Source organism: Cornus florida, unplaced genomic scaffold, assembly GCF_030987335.1.
Source record: "Cornus florida cultivar Cherokee Brave unplaced genomic scaffold, ASM3098733v1 CherokeeBrave_3.0.0_Hap2_Chr04, whole genome shotgun sequence".
In the NCBI taxonomy this organism is placed as follows: Eukaryota; Viridiplantae; Streptophyta; class Magnoliopsida; order Cornales; family Cornaceae; genus Cornus; species Cornus florida.
Window position 1 is genome coordinate 18,835,417 of NW_026775574.1, and position 21,192 is coordinate 18,856,608.

A 21,192-nucleotide genomic window follows, 5' to 3' on the forward strand; every position below is an offset into this window, starting at 1 on the left:
TTCTTCTTCCCGATTGATTTCGTTATCATTAACACGAAACCGGTTCCAAATCCTAAGAGTCAAATTCCTGTTATCCTTGGCCGTCCTTTCCTAGCTACCGCAAATGCCAACATAAATTGTAGGACTGGGATAATGAAAATTTCATTTGGCCACATGAAAGTGAAGTTGAACATTTTCAATCCAACCCCGAGTTTAATGGATAAGCATGAAGAAGTATGTGTTGTTGAAAAATGCATTGAAAGTGAATTTCAAAAACATGATTTTTTGCTTGATGTTGGAACTTCAAAAGATACATCTTCCAAAAAGATTTCAAAGAAAAGTGCTTTTAAACCAAGTGTTGAAAGGGCATGAAAGCCCAAGAGTCTTGTTGACAAAGGACCTTCAAATTCTTTTGAATCAAATCCAACAAGTTCCTTCGGGAATGGATTGTTGGGTGGGATTCAAAATTCCATTCACCCCGCCAAGGAAGGGATGCATACCAAGATCTTTGATCCGGGCTAAAAGAGCCCAACATCTTGTTAGAGATGTTAAAGACTAGTGCATTTCGTAGGGTTTGCCAACCCTATTCCTCCCTCATTTCTGGTTTTTATGTTTTCTGCGTCGTCTAGATATGAGTTGAATTGAAAAATCCGACTTCTGGGCAATTTCCTGTATCTTGTACACTTCTAGAGAGGTTTTGATCGATCAATCGAAACTCCACTTCGATCGATCGAACCACCTAGGTTGAGGACCTTTCAAATTCCATTTCGATCGATCAAAGTCCAACTCAATCGATCGAAATCCATTTTGGATCGATCAAAGTTAAGTGTTCAATCGATCGAAAATGCGTCATTTGAAATTTTCAGAAACTTCTTTAGCCGTTCAATTCCTTTAAAAAAAATTTCTTTTCTTTTTTTTTTTCCCCCTTTTTCTTCCCTCCTTTTTATTTTTCTTTTTCCTTTTCTTTTTTCTTTTTCTCTTTCTTCCTCCCTCTCATTCTCTCTTCTTTCTCACCCCAAATCCTAACTCCCTCACTCTCTCTTTCCGGATTCCACCTCTATCTCACTCTATCTCACACTCTCTCCCTCACATCACAAAACACCACCCACCCACCTTCCTCTCACTACCGGCGACCCAAACCCCAAGCGGCCCAAGTAGCCGTCGACCTCCATTGAAGTCGGCAAAGCTTTTGGCCCTTTCCTCTCAATCTCGCTTAGGTTCTATCATCTCCATCATCTCCGACCCATTAAGGCCAAGGAGATTTCAGGTCCAAGCTTCGGCGAGCTTCTGAAGATTCGGGCGAGTCTCCGGTCGTCTTTTCCGACTCCATTGAGGCCGGAACACCTCCATTTTTGCCCGAATCTCTCTGTTTCACTTCCCCTTCTCTTTCTTAGATTGAGTAACTTCTTTTTCTTTTTCTATTATTTTTAGTTTTATTTGATTTGTTTTTGTTTATTTTGTTTATTTTTTATTTTTTTTTTTTTTTGTATTTTTCATTATTGTCAATTGTTTATGTGTTTGTAAATATAAAACAAAAAAAGAAAAAATAAATAAAAAACAACTAAAAATATATATAATAAATAAAAAATGGAAATGAAAACTTAAAATAAAAAATTAAAACTCTCCTTTGAATTTGATTCTGAATTTTGCTTGAATGGTGATGGGATTACTTTGACACATGGGAGATTGGTTTGTGGTTGTTGAATTGTAGTTTAGAAGGAGAATGTGCAAATTTTCTTGGATTTGTGGATTGTTTATGGGCAGTGTCCCTTGTTGTTGAATTGATTGGATTGATTTGAATTGAACATATTCTTGATTGTAATTGTGATTTGCATGAAATTTTTATGTTTGAAAAAAGTCCATTTTTAAGGGGAAACCATGCCGGATTTTTGTAAAATTTTTGAACTTTGATTTTAAATTTCCAAAAGGCATATGGCTTTTTTTTTTTATCTTGATAGAATTTGAAAAGGACTTTAAAGTTAAAACATTGTATTTGGATTGCAAGGAAAGAAAATTTTTGAAGTTGTTTTGAAAATCCAATTTGTTTTGACATGCATTATTTTTAATCCAAATTATTTTGTGTGTTGATTTGAATTGCAAACTTTGAATGTCAAAATGAACTTTGTGTCTTGAGATTTAAACTTGAAAGGAAAATTTTCTTTAAACTTGAAACATCTTTGCAAATCTTTCTTGAAATGGCGTTGAAAAGTAGAAATGTTGTGAGCATAGTCCCGACTTATCTCATTTGTTTGTCTTGAATACAAAATGCATGGATGTGATTTAAATTGCCTTAATTACTTGAAAGCATGACTTGACTTGAATTGTACATTTAAACTTGAATTTGCAAAGTCTTGTCTTAAATGCTCAAAAGTGTTTCAAATGAACTTCTTTGAAAAGTTTTAACTTCCAATTGCCTCTTGTCATGATTGAAGTGCATTGTTTTGGTAAAATGATCTTTTGAATGTTAAAATGCTTTGTGATCACACTTGTTGGGTTTCAAATGATTAAAAGGAAATTTTTGAATTTTATTTTCAAAATGAGAAGTCGAGTAGTCTACTTCCTTCTTTTGATGTTCATTCATTGCATGATTCTTGTCAGATACTTTTATACAATGCAATTGAATGTTTTGACTCCAAGGTTTTCAAAAATTCCAATTTTGCCCCAAAAGTGTTGAGTAATTCCAAAGTTGACCAAAATGCCCTTATTTGAGTTGAAATTGTTTTATTTGATTGATTTCCTTCTATTTTCACGTACTAAGTGCCTTTGAACTTACAATGATTCTATCCTTGATTTTTGCCATGCTAGGGCACAGGTTTGATGTCTTTTGACCTTCCTTATCATGATTTTGATCTTCTCTTGTAAAAATGAGATTAATTGCATTCCAACCAAACTTTTTGAAGTCAATTGATTCCTTTGTTGTTTATTGACCCTGAAAGCTTCAGTACATATTGTGGACTTGACTTCTTGGAATTAATTTCTGACTAAGTTTGGGGGTGTGTTATAGACTTTGGAGTTTAAAATGCATGATTTGGATGATTGTTTCTGTTCTTTGGCCTTAGAATCACTTCTAGAGCTTCAATAGAATTTTGCAACCGTGCAATTCACTTAGTCTCTATTACATGACATGCATACTTCTTAAGTCCTAGGTTGACATTTGCCATGATTATATGCTCCATGTTATCCGGCTTACTTAACTGTTGCACTTGTAGACATTCTTACTAGGTATTGATACGATGTCATCTTAGAGTCTACTTATCATGTCATTGCAACATCCACTTCAGTTTTAGGTTTGTGAATGCACGTTGCATCCTTTATGCACATCACAGCCTATGTTTATCCTGTAGATCATCTTTTTGCTCACAATGTTTTATATGTGACTTTTCTGCCCCCTATGCCATCATTGCTTTATTGCCATTGCTGATTGTGTTTTGACATATCCTGTCTAGTTGAAGCATGTTGAATGCTAATTTTGAAGCCTTCTTATTTATTTCTTGCACAAGCATGATCCTATTTTTATATTCTCTTTATTTCTACTTGATTCAGGCATGCTTTGTGTTTTCTTATTAGTTGCTTACCTTATCCTATACCTGTGCACTGATTTATACTTCTTACTTTTACAGATGCAGCGTAGATGAATGACTTGTTCTAGGAAAAGAGTACATAGAGCTCCTCAATCTCCAATGACAGAGTCTTCTTGTTCTTCATCCTCTGCATCAGTCTAGTCTGATCCATCCTCCATGGACACTGGGCATGCTATTATCCGAGAGGTCCCTACTGAGTCTTACGCCATTAAGATGCGAGTTCCCGAGTATAACTTTGATAGAGATCTATTCTCTACCTTGGACCAGGCTAAGTGGTCCTATGATGAGCTTGTGCGGTAAGGCAGTGATGCCATTATGACTCCAGCAGACACAGTCGTCTATCCCCCGTTGGTTGCTCTGTTTTACCAGCACCTCCAGATGGATGAGGATGGCTGACTTCTTCTCCATACCACCATTGGTAGCTAGGGGATTAATATTTCTATTCCAGCCATAGCTACTGCCAGTCGCTGTCCCCACACTTCTCCATTGGCTGATGATTCTCAGGAGCCTCTGTACCCTACACATCTACCTTTTCCCACTGAGCTGACCATGGTGGCTACACTATCTCCTCATGCTGCATTTGAGGGGCACCGTTGCAGACTGGGTAGAGGTTGATCCCCGGTATTGGTTCTTTGATTCAGTGCTGCACCTTAATGCATTCCCGACAAACCATGGCACTCAACGGCGACAGGGGATCTTTCAGGCCCTATATTGTTTAGACCAGGGGTACTGGATTTCTATTCCTGCACTTATATGGGAGCTCACCTTTTGGCCATTTGATTACTTAACTGCTACTAGATTAGGGGTATCAATTTGACCCCGAAGAGATTCCAGAGTGTGATACAGAGAGAGCGAGGAGAGCATATGATCAGGCGAGGTGGACGAAGATGCCATAAGAATAGGGAAAATAGAGATATGAAATGACTACAGGTGCAGCAGTAGAAAGTAGTAGCACAGACAGCCGCAGCAGACGATGCTCCAGAGGATGATACAACAGATAAATCTCCTCCCTGGTGTAGGCGTCGCATTACCACTGTAGCCTCTAGCACTCAGCCAGATATCCCTTCTTCATCTCAGCAGACCAATCCATCTCTTGTCCCTCCCATAGAGCAGATAGCGCAAACCGACACTCGTTCCAGATTTGCTAGCATTGATACTGGTTACATATCAAAGGTCACTCAGCTATGCACAGACTTTATTTCCTTAAAAGCTGATATGACCGGGTGGCATGAGGATGTCACAAGGCTGCACGATGATCTGGTGAGGCAACATAATGAGTTGTTAAGGAGACATGAGGAGTTGTGAGCAAATGTAGCTGCAGTGAGAGGTGAGCTTGGCGCACTGCGGACTGACCTTACAGATTCTCTCACTCGCCATAGCACTGAGCTATCTACCATGCTCCAGCATATTGCAGACATGATTACTCTAGATTATACTATCTGATTCAACCATTTTCTCTCCTCCTCATTATCTAATATTTACACTGTTATTGCTGAGATATTTCTGCATTATCTTGATACTTGCACTGGGTTTTGGATATTTTTAGATATTTTTTCTTTTTGGGATATTATTTCTTATTTTGCCCTAATAGATTGATTTCTGGATATTAGATTTTATATTTATTTGCTATATATGGATTTTTGGATTTTTGATATCAGTTTTGGATATTTTTAGCCTTACATTGCTAGATTCCTTGTTTGTTGCCCAGTTCTCAGTTTCACCTCTCATTTATATCATTGATGCATATGCTTTAACAGTTGTTATTGTGACCATTTTCAGACAGGTTTTCGGAATCTAAGTTTGGGGGTGCGCCTTCCAAAGCTGAGCTTTCGTTATCAGGTCTCTTTTGCTTCACCCATTTGGTATACTATTTCCATTATCTGATGCTTCTTTGCACATTGAGGATAATGCACAGATTAAGTTTGGGGGTTTGTTAGCATATTTTACATGTCACACTTACTTTCTATGCATGTGGTATGATTTGATAGTCCCGGGCTATGATTTTGATCTTTTGAGGACCATGATACTTAGAATTTAAAAATTGTTTAACTTGAGAGTCCAATACTCCTTGTATGCCTTGTGGATGCCATTTAGGAGTATATTTTTCGAAAGATTGATATCTTGCTTGCATTTGTGGTCCACATCATCTTGATCCTGTGATTGTTTTAAAATTCACTCAAGGATTCCACACTAGCATAGGCGCACACTAGCATTCATTTGTGGGTGTACATGCTTTGTTGATTATTGATTTGGTTACATCCCAGTTGAGCTAGTAGTGCATTAAGAGCTTTCATCTTGACAAAAGTGGATAACAATCCCTTTTCATTAAGTAGCCGGGATTCTAGCCTCATCAATGACTGAATTTCTTGCGCCGAAATGTGGATAGCCCAAACTCTAGGTTAAAAAAAAAAAAAAAATGAAGAAGAAGAAGAAAGAAAAGTGAGGACTTCTCCCCAAAGGTGAGAAGTGAGAAATGATTAGATGGAGGTAGTTTTAATTTGTAACCTAGTCGATTTGAGTTTGTAAGTCCTTAGGGGTGTTTAAACGCATAATACCCTAAAGCCGTCCGGTTTGGGAGTCATTGACCTAACGCTCGACCTCGTGGATTGCTAGAAAGCTGAATAGATCACTATATTGCACCATATTTCCATCTTTGATCCTCTAGGTTAGTAAAAAAAAAAAAAAACAAAAAAAAAAAAAAAAAAAAAAAAAAAAAAAACAAAAAAGTGAAAAGAATAAGCACACCTAGTTTAATAAGGCTTTAATAAAAGGTCTATTCTTTGTTTTGATGATCAGTATTAGATTTGTGTGCTAGTTTGAGGCTGTATGTGATTATTTCTTTAGTTGGCTTAAATAGCAACATATTTGATACCGGTTCACTTAAAAAGGATTCTAGAGTTGTTTTAATTTGCATGATCATTTTCTTGATGTTGGAATTTTGGGAGATTGCTTAGAAATAGTTGAAAAATTACATACTTGAGATAGTTTTCTCCCAATGCTTGTTTTGTATATTGTTTCCTCTCTTGTGAGAAAGAGCTCAATGTTTGTGGGTATCATTTTTCGAAACCCTCACGAGATTTCACTCGTCCACTAGAGGTAACCTAGGGGTTTAAAAGGCTTGTTGCATCCGCTAAATACAATCGTGTTCCCTACGAAAGTGGTGTTATCATTTTATTATTTTCTAGTTCATAGTTACTTAGTTATTTATTCCTCTCTTTTTCTTGTAGTTCATTACTAGGGACTAGCAATATCTAAGTTTGGGGGTGTGATAAGTGCTCAAATGTGACACATTTTAGTACCTAAGTTAGGGTATTTTAGTCTATTCATCTATCTTACTTTCATATCTTAAGTACTTATTTGTGTTATTGCCTATTTCAGGTTAATAAAGTTCAAACAGGCTAACAAGAGCCATTTAGCCCAAAGTTGGAAAGAAGCCAAGGAAATGGTCTCTGAGGAACTTCAATCGACTGAAGGGTGCCCCGATCAATCAAAGTTAGACGGTGCCAGCTCAGCTAAGTGGATAAGGCCAAAGAAAATATTTTTGAGCCACGTCACCTTCGATCGATTGAAGTTAAGTGTTTAATCGAGAGGCCAAGGAAATGGTCTCTGAGGAACTTCAATCGATTGAAGGGAGCCAAAATCAATCGAAGTTAGGCGGTGCCAGCTCAGCCAAGTGGATAAGGCCAAAGAAGATATTTTTGAGCCACGTCACCTTCGATCGATCGAAGTTAAGTGTTTGATTGATCGAAGATCTTCGATCGTTCGAAGTGCCTGCTGGCATTGTGCTGTCTAATTCCCGAGCGCGCCGATTTCTACCTAATTTGTATAGCTGCAAATTTCCTCTAATCACAAGCAATTTTTCTAACTTGGAGGCTACTCAAAAGAGGAATGTAATGAATTAATTGAACATCTATCAATCTATCTTATAATATTCATAGAGTAGATAATTTATTTTTACATAAATTTCTCTTTAGAACTAGGGTTTTGGGAAAAAAAAAAAAAACAAGGATGAAAATGATGATGCCAACCTCCAAGCTAGCCCTTGAGAGTTCCATGACCACTACAATGAGTCGCCAAATCCTTCACTTGAGGCTAGAGATAGCCCCCTAAGTTTGCTTCGTAGACCTAGTATTTTGTACATTTTTTGGGAATTTTAGTTGTAATAAATGTTTTGATCTTGAATAAATATAGATCTTGTGATTTCTACTTGATTTTTATGGATTAATGCTTTCAATCGATCATTTATTTCTATCCGTATGTCTATGTATGCTATAATGAATGTTCATGTGCTATTCTCTAGATTTAATGAAATTAATGCATGTCTATGTGTATTGATGTTGTTAATCTAGTGATGGTCAAAACATAGTGCTTAATTGAACACTCTTGTGATTTATTTGATGGTTCACACTTGTTTCTTGATGGATTGTGCCACACCTCTAGTTTAATTAGTTTAATTTTCATATCTCTAGCCTAATTATAGTGTAATTGCTTTAATTTCTTAGATAAGTGGACAATCCATTCTTGTTTCTTGATGTTCCATACTTATGAATGCAAAGAGTCCATTTCTCTAGATTATTATGTATGTTCTAATTATGGTTTAATTTAATGAGTTTTGGTCTCATTTGATAGGTTGTGTTATTCATTAGATTGACTAGACAATCTATGCTTATTTGCCATCCATGCTTAGTTTTCAATTAGTGACACACACATACATATTTTACAACTTAAATGTCCCCATTAATTTACAATTGCTAGTGTTTGGTGAAGTGAAGCTTAGTGGTGAACTCTAAGCCCCAAGATCTCTCTCTCATATATCTTTTCCTTTAATTTCTAGATTGATAATTGCATTATTTTTAATTAAACTTTAGTTTAATCAAATCCAATCTCTCTTTTGATCATTCGACGTACTACTCTATAATTGATTCCAAAGCACGATTCCTTTCTCTTGGGACAATCCCTACTCACTCTAGCTACTTTATTAGTTAGTAGTGGTAGTGGCATTTTATAAATTCAAACTTGGCCACACTACACTATATTTGTTACTTTGGTACTCGACAAGTTGCTACACCACTTTGAAAAAGGACTTCAGGACTGCTATTTGGCTAAAAAGGAAAGAACTACTTATGAAAGTAATTGGCTGGAATTTAAAATTATCTAATGTAAAGTAAAGTACGGGACTTAGGCTAAACATGTTGAAAATGCATTGTAATAAAAGGAGAATTTGTATTTAAAATGTTCTATGTGTTGTGTGTTTGACAGGCCTTCTAAGTAACAATTGCATGCCCTATTTATAGAATTTAGTAATGGTAGTTAGCATGTAACCGCTTGCTTCCTAGGCTGTCATGTGTCCTATGACTTTCCACTTGCATGTAATCGCTCGCTTCCTAGGATGCCATGTGTCCCATGACTTTCCACGTGACGAACAACGATTGAGAAGATTGTGCCATTTTTGAAGAAAAAATCTGACTATAGAAAATCTTCATCCAATGGAAGAAGTGGTAACAACTTCCTATGGAAAGGTTTGTCGACCTTTCTCATGGAATGAATTACTTTTGATGGAAGATTCTGCATTGAAAATTCCATCTGAAATGGAACCTGAACTATTATAGGTGGAATCAACTTCACTATTGCTAGAATCGATGCCATAGGTTGGGGGTAATGAATTTGTATTTTTTTTTTTTTTTTTGCCAACCTTTGGGTAAACACCACTGGAATAGGTTTTGGGTCTGCTAAAAGAATATTCCTTCGACGGATTGGATTTACTCCTTAATCAAGAGGTTTCTTTGGAGGGCGTTACGTTTCGAATGCCATTGGAAAGGCCAATAGTGGCCTTGGTGGTGTGTTTGTAGGTTGTTGAATGTTCGACAGTGGAACATTCTATTAGACCTAAAATTGAAGTTTTTGAACTACTGCTGGTGGAGAGGGTTCTGCACCTCAGGTAGAACCTGCACCTGCAATGGAAGTGGTTGAGCTACTACTAGTGGAAGGTTATGCACTTGAGGTTCCACTTGAAGTGGAACTTGAACTGGTGGTGGAATCGACTTCACTGCTAGTGGAATCGACACCACGGGTGGTGATTGTTGCTGAGCTCGTGAAAGGGTTTGTACACGTTGTTGGCACCTTTTTCCATTGTCGGAATTTTTCCTTGCATTCTTGGGAATATTGCTTACATTTTTCTTCCACCCTCAGGTACCTTTGGTAGCGCCCTTCACATTCTTTGGCCATCTCTAGGTAGTACATGTCACGTTCTTCAGGCTTCCTTAGGCAATACTCTTCAGGTTCAAAACTCAGATATCCCATAAGAAAGATCTTTTACCGGTTGTCCGACCAAGTGTGCCAATATGTTTGGCCTCTAAAAATGGTCGGTTCCGATGGAACTGGATGGGCATGCCAGGAACTGCTGTAGTTCCGAAGAGAGATCCAAACAATATTCCGGATGGAAGATTGCAAGAACAGGCGATTGTGATGAGGTCTGAAATGAACACCTCAGGGTTCTTTTTGCCTTTGAAAAATGACTTCGGGACTGCTATTTGGCTAGGAAGAAAAGAACTACTTATGAAAGTAATTGGCTGGAATGTAAAATTATCTAATGTAAAGTAAAGTACGGGACTTAAGCTAAACATGTTGAAAATGCAATGTAATAAAAAGAGAATTTGTATTGAAAATATTGTATGTGTTGTGTGTTTGACATGCCTTCTAAGTAACAATAGCATACCCTATTTATAGAATTTAGTAATGGTAGTTAGCATGTAACTGTTTGCTTCCTAGGCTGCCATGTGTCCCATGACTTTCCACTTACATGTAACCGCTCACTTCCTAGGCTGCCATGTGTCCCATGACTTTCCGCTTAATTGGATGTAACCACTCGCTTCCTAGGCTGCCATATGTTCTATGACTTTCCACTTGCATGTAACCAGTCACTTCCTAGGCTGCCATGTGTCCCATGACTTTCCACTTGTATGTAATCGCTCGCTTCCTAGGCTACCACGTGTCTCATGACTTTCCACTTGCATGTAATCGCTCACTAGCTTCCTTGGCTGCCATGTGTCTCATGACTTTCCACTTGTATGTAATCGCTCGCTAGCTTCCTTAGCTGCCATGTGTCACATGACTTTCCACTTACATGTAATCGCTACCTAGCTTCCTTGGCTATCATGTGTCCCATGACATTTCACTTGCATGTAACCATTCGTTTCCTTGTCTGCCATGTATCCCATAACTTTTCCAAGGTGGTTGCTTTACCAGATGGCTTTCTTAGATGAATCCACGTGTTGCTTTATGATTACACCCACATTTGCATATCACCCTTCCATTGGAATCGGCCATAACAACTTTCCATTGGAAAGTAATCGAAGCCAAAGTCTTTAGAAGATAGTGATTTCCACTGGAACATCATAATACCTTTCCATTAGAATCGACCAGGGCAATCTTCCACTGGAAAGTAGCTGATAATCATGGTGTAAATAGAATTGATATATGATAAGTTTTATGTAAAACTCGCCACGTGTCAACTAGTCATTGGCTAAAAAATAGGGTGTAAACAATTACATCAAGATGGATATTTGAATTGTCAACTTTTAAAATTTCAATACTTTCTCCTATCACCACTTCATGTCCTGTTTGTTATACTCCACTATTATTTCCTTCTTTGGCTTACAAGGCTGATACATTTTGATCAGATCTTTATTATGGTGTCTTTAGGATAAGAATTAGTGTTGTTTTGAGGAATGATGGGGAAATATTTGTTAATATTCTTGGCTCTTTTATAAGGTTCACGAGTCTTAACTCCCAAGGAAGTTTTAATCACTTAAGGCTTTATCTTTATTGTTGCCAAAGTACTTTTGAGGACAAGTGCCTAAGTACTTTTGAATCTTCATATTTCATTAGCCATTGCAGCTAGAATTCAATTAACTCAGAATGAGCGCATCTTAATTACTTGTACACTGCCCTTATCCTGCTTGGGCCTCCTTGTGCTTTTTGGTGATTTCTTTATTGGTATGACAATATAAATCTTCAGAATATGAGCTTCAGTCCTAGAATCGGATTGATTTAAAATACGTGATGCAAATGACATATGAGAAGAATAGAAAATATCATTAAGAAGGATTTTGCTGAACTTTCTAAGGCCCCCGATCAGTGGAGCCCACCAAGTATCTTTCTTCTGCAAGAAATTGTTGCCCTTCAGTTCTACTTTCTGCTTCGATTTGCATTCACAATACACCTTCCCGCTTCCTTCTCCTCCCTCAATGATAACTTATGACAGTTTTTAGCAAGTGAAGAAACTGTGTGCAATTAGGGAAAAAAAAAAAAAAAAAATGAAACTGCATGGAGGTTTTGATGAAGAACTGAATATTTAATAATAACCTCTTTAGTGAGTAGAAATGTTCTTCATTATTAAGTATTGGGGCTTCATAAAGCGTGATAGACATTGTGGCTAACTAGAGATAAAACATACATTTATCTTTTATGTTACTTGTCTGTCACAGAATGATATTTTGTATAGTGATGTGTTTGCAATAGATAAAACTTTGTTGTTCCCTTTGATAGGTTGTGCGACTTATAGTTAAATTATGTGTTCAGGAACTTCATTTGCATGGAAATTCTATTGGAGATGAAGGAAGTCATGCTTTGATGTCTGGTTTATCTTCGCATAAAGGTTTGCTTTTTGCTAAATCTGTTATTGTAGTTGTTACGCTTCTATTCTATGCTTTATTGTTTGAACTTCTATATGTATGGGGCCATGTATATATGTGTGTGCACGCACGTTTGTTTGAATAGTAATGCGTTTACTTAATAATACATGCACACCAATGTCCAAACCAGGGCAAGGACACTGCATTTCCTTGTATTGCAGTTAATTTAACATGCATGCATGCTCTTCCAGGGAAACGCATTCTTCTAGACATTCGCAATAACGCAATTAGCTCCAAAGGTGCTTTCCATGTTGCTGAATACATCAAGAGAAGCAAGACTTTGTTATCACTGAACCTTTACATGAACGACATTGGAGATGAGGTATTGATATCCTCTGTGGTTAAAGATTTGTGTCGTAAACTTGGAATAATTATTGATTTTCAATTAACCCTTAACCGGTTGTCTTGATTTAAGATTATTCTATAGTTATTTCCATTATTATGACCTTGCTTATTCTCCTAATTTGTGTTTTAAATTGGGAAGAAAGAAAACAATTTTAACATTTCTTTTTAAGAATTTTAGTTCATAAATTTTTGTCAAAATTGATTCGAGTTGCTTGAGTTTGCATTAAATGCAAACCAACTCTGGCTGTAACCTTGCATTTTTGGGGTGTTGAGAGTGCAAGGGAAGACCTGCAAAATTCTCAATTTCTTCTTAATTTTGTGTAATTTCTTCTTAATTTTGTGTATTTTTTATTTTTGAAAATTTGAAGAAACTGAAGTGAATTTTAAGCATAGATTCTTGACCAATCGTACTTTTTTGAAAGCTGACATGGCACATCTTAAAGAAATGAACAAAAATCACGTTGTGTCGAATTCTGACAAATTTGGTCCAAAAAAATCATATGCTAACAATATTATATTTGAGAACTAATACCCCCAACCAAGTTTTCAAGGTGACATATACGGAGTAAATTTTTTTCCCAATCCCTTTAATACCGTGAAACCAAGTTTCTAACGTAACATCAAACCTAATTTTAAATAATTTTAATTGCAACATATTAATATTTTTAACATAACATCATCTTTTGTACAAGTTTCTAACATAACATCAAACCTAATATTAAATAATTTTAATTTCAACATCCCGCATTTAGCAATTTTTTTTTTTTTTTTTTTTTTTTTTTTCTCTAACAATATTCAATAAATTTGAACACACCTACTATTCAAATGCATACCAACAGACCCCGTTTCTTTGATTTAACAAAAATTACCTACATTTGACATAAGAAGAACCAACTGCTACTTCCACTTGAAAGTGAAAATGAGTCCAAACGTGATACTTAGGGTTTTGGGGTCAAACGACCCTTGTAACTGGGTGGTTTGTGGTAAAAGACGATTAAGAACCTACAAAAATTCCTCTCCTCCAAGGGACTCATACCTGGCGGGATCCAGAGGAGGAGGAGCGGTCGTCAGATCTGCCGGAAGAAGAGCAGGAACGGTCGTTAGATCTGCCACAGGAGCAGGAACGGTCATTAGATCTGCTGGAGGAGTATTCAGATGAGGAGGATCCGCCGAGTATTCGGACCCTGAGAAGGATCCGGAGGAGTATTCGGATCATGAGGATCCGTCTCGGATGGTTCATCCATCGCCTGCAAATCATACCAATTGAGTTAAACAATTTATATTCTACTCAGTAATATGAATTTAATGAATATTAAGAACTCAATACCCTCATTGTGATTGTGGTTTCAATTAATTGAAACACACATGACTGGAACAAGAAGACAAGGAGAGCCTAAAAGGGTGGCAGTTGCCACCCCAAGAGCTACCTCCAGATTGGAGTGAGCTACCTCCAAAGAAGAAGACGAGGGAGCCTAAAATATATTATAAAAAAAAAAAAAAAAAGACAAAAATGATTTTAAAAAATAGAAATAAAGAAATAAAATGAACTAATTACGATAAAGGACAAAAGGAAAACATTAAAAATAAAAGAAATGAAAAAAACTAACAAAAAATGAAATAGAAAAACAACTATAACTACGCTAAAGGACAAAAGAAAAATGGCTTTTGAGTCCAAGGAGCAAAGGGCGGCATTTTGGAAGCTAATCCAAATAGGCACCAAGTTTAACTTAGACAAAAGGCTTCCACTATGTTTGCGTTGCATCGATGCCTGGGATTTAATTACAAACTACAACCCCCAGGTAAAATAATCATTAAATTTACGCTCGATGTAATATGGGCTAAGAGGAACCAACAACAGACACTCCCATTCTTGTCTACAACCAATTTTCCAATAATCTTCAATTATTGCGCACTTTCTAGTTTCCTCACCATACAGTGTAACCTCATATTGCGGCATTGAACTAATTGTTTTTTTTTTCTTTTCTTTTTTTTTTGGGGATAACGTGAGAACCCTTACAACTACCCTTCTTTTGGACTCCTATTGAAATTGCATTTAGAGTTCTCAATAAGGCCTTCTCATGGGAGGTTCTGTTAGAAGTGGCACATATGCATGCACACTTCACATGCAATCCACGGATCAGCTCAAACTTGCCCTTGTTGGGAGTGACAAATTGAACAAAGACATGTGCATGTCAAAATGTTGAATGAGATTTGGTGTCGATGGCCAAAGCTACACTATCCCGAATCTACATATATAAAACACGGTCACTATGTGACTAAAAATCTAATTATTGATAACAGACAAATCTACAGTTAAAGATTGGGAAACAAAATTAATATTTGAACATAAAGACATATAAAGTGAGAAAGAGAACCTACTGTAGTTGCAGTTAGAGTTCTCAAATAAGGCCTTCTCATGGGAGGTTCTGTTAGAAGTGGCACATATGCATGCACACTTCACATGCAATCCACGGATCAGCTCAAACTTGCCCTTGTTGGGAGTGACAAATTGAACAAAGACTTGTGCATGTGTGAATGTTTGCTTCATAGTATAAACGAGAACATTAATGAACAGGGCAAAGAAGAACAAATACAACAGATAGAAAAGGGGCGTTGTCAAATTGCTTTAACTCTCAAGTGAATGCACTCGTGACTGGTTGGTGTTAGACTTGATTGACAGTAACACACTTTGTAGACAAATGGTCAGTCTTGACTGGCCATGTATAGGTGCTCATAGCAGGGGTTGGTTCACAAAAATGTCCGAGCCCGGCTCCAGCTTCCCCATGAATGTCAGAGCTCCGCTCGATTAGGTAAACAACCTCAGAGGAAAAGATTTTGTGTGTGAAATGTGTACATTCACACATACACACATATATATAAAACAAGATATTTCGTGTGTATATGCACGAACATTCATATTATATATAATCATAAATTCAAACCTAGAACAATAAATTGCCACTAACCTCCACCATCAGAATTCACTTCTCGTTCAGTCATCCAAATGGAGAGGTGCGAGATCGCTGGAAATATGGCGAAGATAGAGATAGAGACTAGCGAACTGTGAATGAGAATAGAGAGACAGCGAGCCAGCGGGGAGGGGCAAGAGAGTTGAGAGACAGTGGGCCAGCTGCTAAAGCTTGCGAACGGCGAACCCAAACTGGAGCAGCAGACGATGGAAACTGAAAGATATGGGTTTTGAACAATCTGAAATGATATGCATGTTACAAATTGAAGGCTAATCAGATAAGTACAAAGACCAAAAAACAATTTAGAATCAAAGTAATCCAAGTAGAGAAAAGATATATTTTGAGCACATATTATTAAATTAACTAATGGCCTTTAAATAGGCAATACATCAACTGAACTAGACTGAAAAATCGCAACAAACTCTAGACCACTAACACATGATCTGCAATAATAAAATAAACTAACAAAATGCCTAAAAAACAGGACAACTTGAAAGACAACTTTGACAAATTCATAACAAACCCTCCCTTAAACTGATGTTTTCAATCATTCCATTTAATACACAGGTAAAAAAAAAAAATTAGCTCCCTCAAATATCTAGCATACAAACACCCATTAAATCTCTTAACTTCAGAAATGATGGCAATTTGAGGGGCTTTGTGAATATGTCTACAACCTGATCTTCACTTCTGCAGTAAATGAGCTCAATTGTTCCATCCTTTGTGAGATCTCTTAAAAAATGAAACTTCACATCTATGTGCTTACTTCTTCCATGCAAAACAGGATTTTTTGAGAGTTTGATTGCTGAGTTGTTGTCACAAAAAATTGCAGTAGGCCCTTATCTCTTGAAATTAAGCTCTTCAAGAATTTTCTTCAACCATATAGCTTGGCATGCACATGAGGTTGTAGCAACAAATTCAGCTTCAGTGGTTGATAAAGTGACGATTGGCTGCTTCTTTGATGACCATGAAATAGCCCCTGAACCAAGGATAAAAACATAGCCTGAAGTGCTTCTTTTATCATCTTGATCCCCTGCATAATCGCTGTCAGTAAAGCCAATCAAGTCTGACTTTTCTCCCTTCTTGTAAAACAACCCAAATTCCATAGTACCTTGCAAGTACCGAAGTATCCTCTTGGCAGCGAGAAGATGTATCTCTGTGGGATTCTCCATGTACCTGTTGATGAGAGTCACGGAATACATTATATCTAGCCTTGTTGAAGTTAAATACATTAAACTTCCCACAATATGCTTGCAAAGAGTGCTATCGACCTTCTTACCTTCATGATCTTTATTTAGCTTCAAACCAAACTCAGTTGGTGTACTCACTGAATTGCAATTCTTCATCTGAAACCTATCTAAAATTTCTTCCACATATTTCTTTTGAGAAATAAAAATTTCAGCAGCAGATTGAACCACTTCAATGCTAAGAAAATAATGCAACATTCCAAAATTAGACATATCAAATTCAACCATCATGGATTTCTTAAATTTTTCAAACATAGCCCTATCATTGCCAGTGTAAATTAAATTATCTACATATAAGCACATAAAAAGCATCTTTCCTCTATCTTCAATTTTAATAAAAGTGTATGCTTATACGGACATCTTCTAAAACCTTCCTTCAGAAAATAAGCATCTATACGGCTATACCAAGCTCTCGGAGCTTGTTTCAGCCCATATAGAGCCTTTTTCAACTTATATACCTTATGCTCATTACCTAGCTTCACATAACTAGGAGGTTGATCAACAAATATCTCTTCTTGTAAGTCTCCATGTAGAAATGCTGATTTCACATCCAACTGGAAGATAGGCCATGAGTTTTGAGCTGCCAATGCAATCACCAATCTGATTGTGTCATGTCATGCAACTGGTGCAGAAACCTCTTTATAGTCGATGCCGAACTCTTGCTTGTAGCCCTTGGCTACCAAGCATGCCTTGTATTTGTCAACTTCACCATTCTCCTTCAGTTTTGTCTTGTACACCCACTTCACACCAATGGTCTTTAACCCTTTTGGAAGCTTCGTCAACTCCCAAGTGTTGTTTCTTTCGATGGCCATAATTTCAGTGTCCATAGCTTTTTGCCGCTTTGATTCTTTGATAGCCTCTTCGAAAGTTGCTGGATCACAGTCTGAAAACAGGACAAAATAGGTAAGTGTATCCTCAGAATAATCAATTCATATTACCTCATAGTTTGACATCCATGCTGACCTTCGTCTAACACGTTGATAATGTGAACCTACTATAGCATCAACCTGTTCATCATGTTCTGCTGTTGCTGATGTAGTTTCAGATACTGTAGAAACTTCGTTTTGAGTATCTTTAAGAGTAATTACTGGAGCTTGTTGTTGATGAGGCTGTTGTGTTTCCTCTTCATTTTCACCATCAAAGTCTGTTTGTATTGACTGTCCAACGCCATTTCTGCTCCAAGACCAAATTTTATCTTCATCAAATACGACATCGCTGCTAATGACAATTTTCTTGGTGATAGGATTATACAATTTGTAAGCTTTTGAATGATCACTAATACCAAGAAAAATGCATTTTTCGCCTTTGTCATCTAACTTTTTTCTCTTTTCATCTGGAACATGAGCATATGCAATACACCCAAAAATTCTGAAATGTTCAACACTTGGTCTTCATCCATTCCAAGCTTTTTTAGGCGTCACATTTTGAACAGCAAGCGTGGGGCTCCTATTCAATACATGAATGCTCCAATTGACAGCTTCGGGCCAGAAACATCTTAGGATCCTGCTTCTTGCCAAAATAGTCCACACCATGTTCAAGATTGTACGATTCTTCCTCTCTGAAACACCATTTTGCTGTGGTGTATAAGCCGCTGCCAGTTGCTTTTGAATTCCATGAGCCTCACAAAAATTTACAAATTCTTGTGAGTTGTATTCTCCACCACGATCGCTATAAAGAATCTTTATAGACAAGCCCGCTTCTTTTTCGACCAGTGCCTTGAAATTTTTGAAAGCTGAAAATGTTTCAAACTTCTCCTATAAAAAATAAGCCCATGTTTTTCGACTATAATCATCAATGAATGTTATAAAACAACATTTACCACCATTCGATGTCGGATTAATGGGTCCGCATATATCAGAATGTACCAGCTCCAACACCTTTTTCGCTCTCCATGATTTTCCTTTCGGAAAATGATCACAATGTTGTTTACCAACAACACATTCTTCACAAATTTGAGAAAGGTGCTGAAGTTGCGGAAGGCCCATCACCATGTTCTTCTGATGTAGTGTCTTTAAACCACCAAAATTCAGATGTCCATAGTGAAAATTCCCTAGCCATGCCTCGTTCTTCAATCTCATAGAAAAACATGACTGGGTGGTGTTATCAAGATACAACGGAAACATCCGGTTTGTCGTCATGTTGACTTAAGCAATTAAGCCCAACTTTTCATCTTGAATGCGACAGACTCCATCTTTGATAGAAATCTCATATCCCTTCTCTTGGATCTGACCAATACTTAGCAAGTTGTGTTTCAAATCTGGAATAAAGAAAATGTTAGAAATAATCTGATTGGAGTTTTCTTTGGTGTGGATTTTTACATTTCCTTTGCCCATGACAGATACTCTAGAATTATCACCAAACTTCACAGAATCACGAAAAAATTCATCCAAATCAGAGAAGACAGACTTGTCTCCGCACATATGGTTGCTGCAACCTGTGTCTAAGTACCACAAATTCTTCTGGTTTTCCTCCTTCACATGACAAGCCATCAATAAAGACACTTTTTCTTCCTTTCTGCAAAATTAGATTTTACACCACCATTTCTATTTAAATTAGTTCGACATTCAGACTTGTAATGGTCATACCTATGACACCTGAAGCATTCGACTTTTGATTTATCTAACAATTTTGGCTTGAAAGAAGTTGAATGATTAGTGTCATGACCTTTTCTTTTTCCTTGAGAGTTAGAAAACTGATTATCTTCAAATCTTTGATGTGAGTATCTACCATCATTGTTGTCATAACCTCTTCCTCTTCCTTGAGAGTTAGAAAACTGATTATCTTCAAATCTCTGATGTGAGTATCTACCATCATTGTTGTTTCTGCCCCTTCCTCTTCCTCAACCACCTCCTTTTGATGTCAAGAAAGAATTATTAGATGAGGCTTGTAAAGCTTGTTCCTCCTTATCTTGCCGATTAATTTTCTGCTCATGAACTAACAAAGAACTCTGCAATTCATCAATGGAAAGTCCTGTTGTATCATTAGATTCTTTAATCGAACAAACAACATAGTTGAATTTAGCTGTCATTGAATGAAGAATCTTCTCACTGATAGTGATGTCTTCTAACTTTTCGCCATGAATCCGCATCTTATTTGCGATTGCCAAAGTCTTCGAGAAGTAATCTGCCACCGACTCTCCAGTCTTCATGTGTAAAGTCTCAAAATCAGCACGAAGAGCTTGGAGTTGTGCTCGCTTTGCCTTTGTTGTCCCGTGGTACTTCTTTTTCATGGAGTCCCAAATCTGCTTAGAAGTGTCTTTGCAAAGAATTGTCTCCAAGATAGAACGATCAATTACCTAAAAAAAAATAGTTCTTTGCCTTCAAATCCTTCAGCTTCAGTGCTTCAACCTCTGTCTTCTGCGCATCCGTCAACACTGTACCGGCTGCTGATTCTGCTACTCCAGAAATAATCACCTGCCAATACTCTTTAGAGCGCATGAAATTCTCCATTAGCATGCTCCAATGGTCATAGTGACCATCAAAGCGTGGAATACTTGGTTTCACAAAGCTTTCAGAAGCCATGAAAGAACTGCTACTGCAATAAATGAATTTGTTGCTGCTGCACTCTCAAACTCACTTTTTCATTCTCGGTGGCTCTGATACCACTGTTACAAATCGAAGGCTAATCAGATAAGTACAAAGACCAAAAAACAATTTAGAATCAAAGTAATCAAATTAGAGAAAAGATATATTTTGAGCACATATTATTCAATTAACTAATGGCCTTTAAATAGGCAATACATCAACTGAACTAGACTGAAAAATAGCAACAAACTCTAGACCACTAACACATGATCTACAACAATAAAATAAACTAACAAAATGCCTAAAAAACAGGACAACTTGAAAGACAACTTTGACAAATTCATAACAATGCCGATATGGGTTTTGATATTGGTAATAGGGTTTGAACTTTTGATTCAGATAGATAAACTGAAATAAATGGGTTTTGAACTTCTGATTCTTGTAGATTTTGTAGTTTGAAGTTGGAGATAGAGAGAGAGAGAGAGAGAGAGAGAGAGAGAGGGCAAGTTCAGAGTTGAGAACAAGAATATAGATGGAGGCGATTGGGGAGGCTGAAATTATTTGCCTAAAAACAACCCACCAGTCAAATGGTGACCTCATCGGTCAAAAATCTAGTTTGGTACTATATAGGATTTGGTTGATTCGATTATGATACAGTGATAATAATATTTTTTTGGAGTTTTTAAACACATGACGTACAATACGAAAATTTTGAACTACTGTAGGGTAAATTGGAATAAAACCCCTTAAATTATTGAAGTATGGCAAGAAGCCCTCTTGAATTACAAAAAAAAGAAAACCCTCAGCTAAGTTTTTATTGCATTTTAGCCGGTCACGTCACCTTCTGATGCCCC

General features: G+C 37.0%; 1 long non-coding RNA gene across 2 annotated transcripts; it reads right to left on the reverse strand.

Annotated features, from left to right (window-relative positions):
- Positions 1-15,892: 15,892 nt before the first annotated feature.
- Positions 15,893-20,962, reverse strand: LOC132302918 (uncharacterized). Of its 2 annotated transcripts, XR_009480984.1 has the most exons (3): positions 17,778-20,962; positions 16,847-17,697; positions 15,893-16,743 (listed from the first exon to the last, which is right to left on the reverse strand). It is a non-coding gene; the product is annotated as an uncharacterized LOC132302918 (long non-coding RNA). The 2 variants fall into 2 exon arrangements; XR_009480983.1 differs by having other exon boundaries at positions 15,893-17,697.
- Between the last annotated feature and the right edge of the window lie 230 nt (positions 20,963-21,192).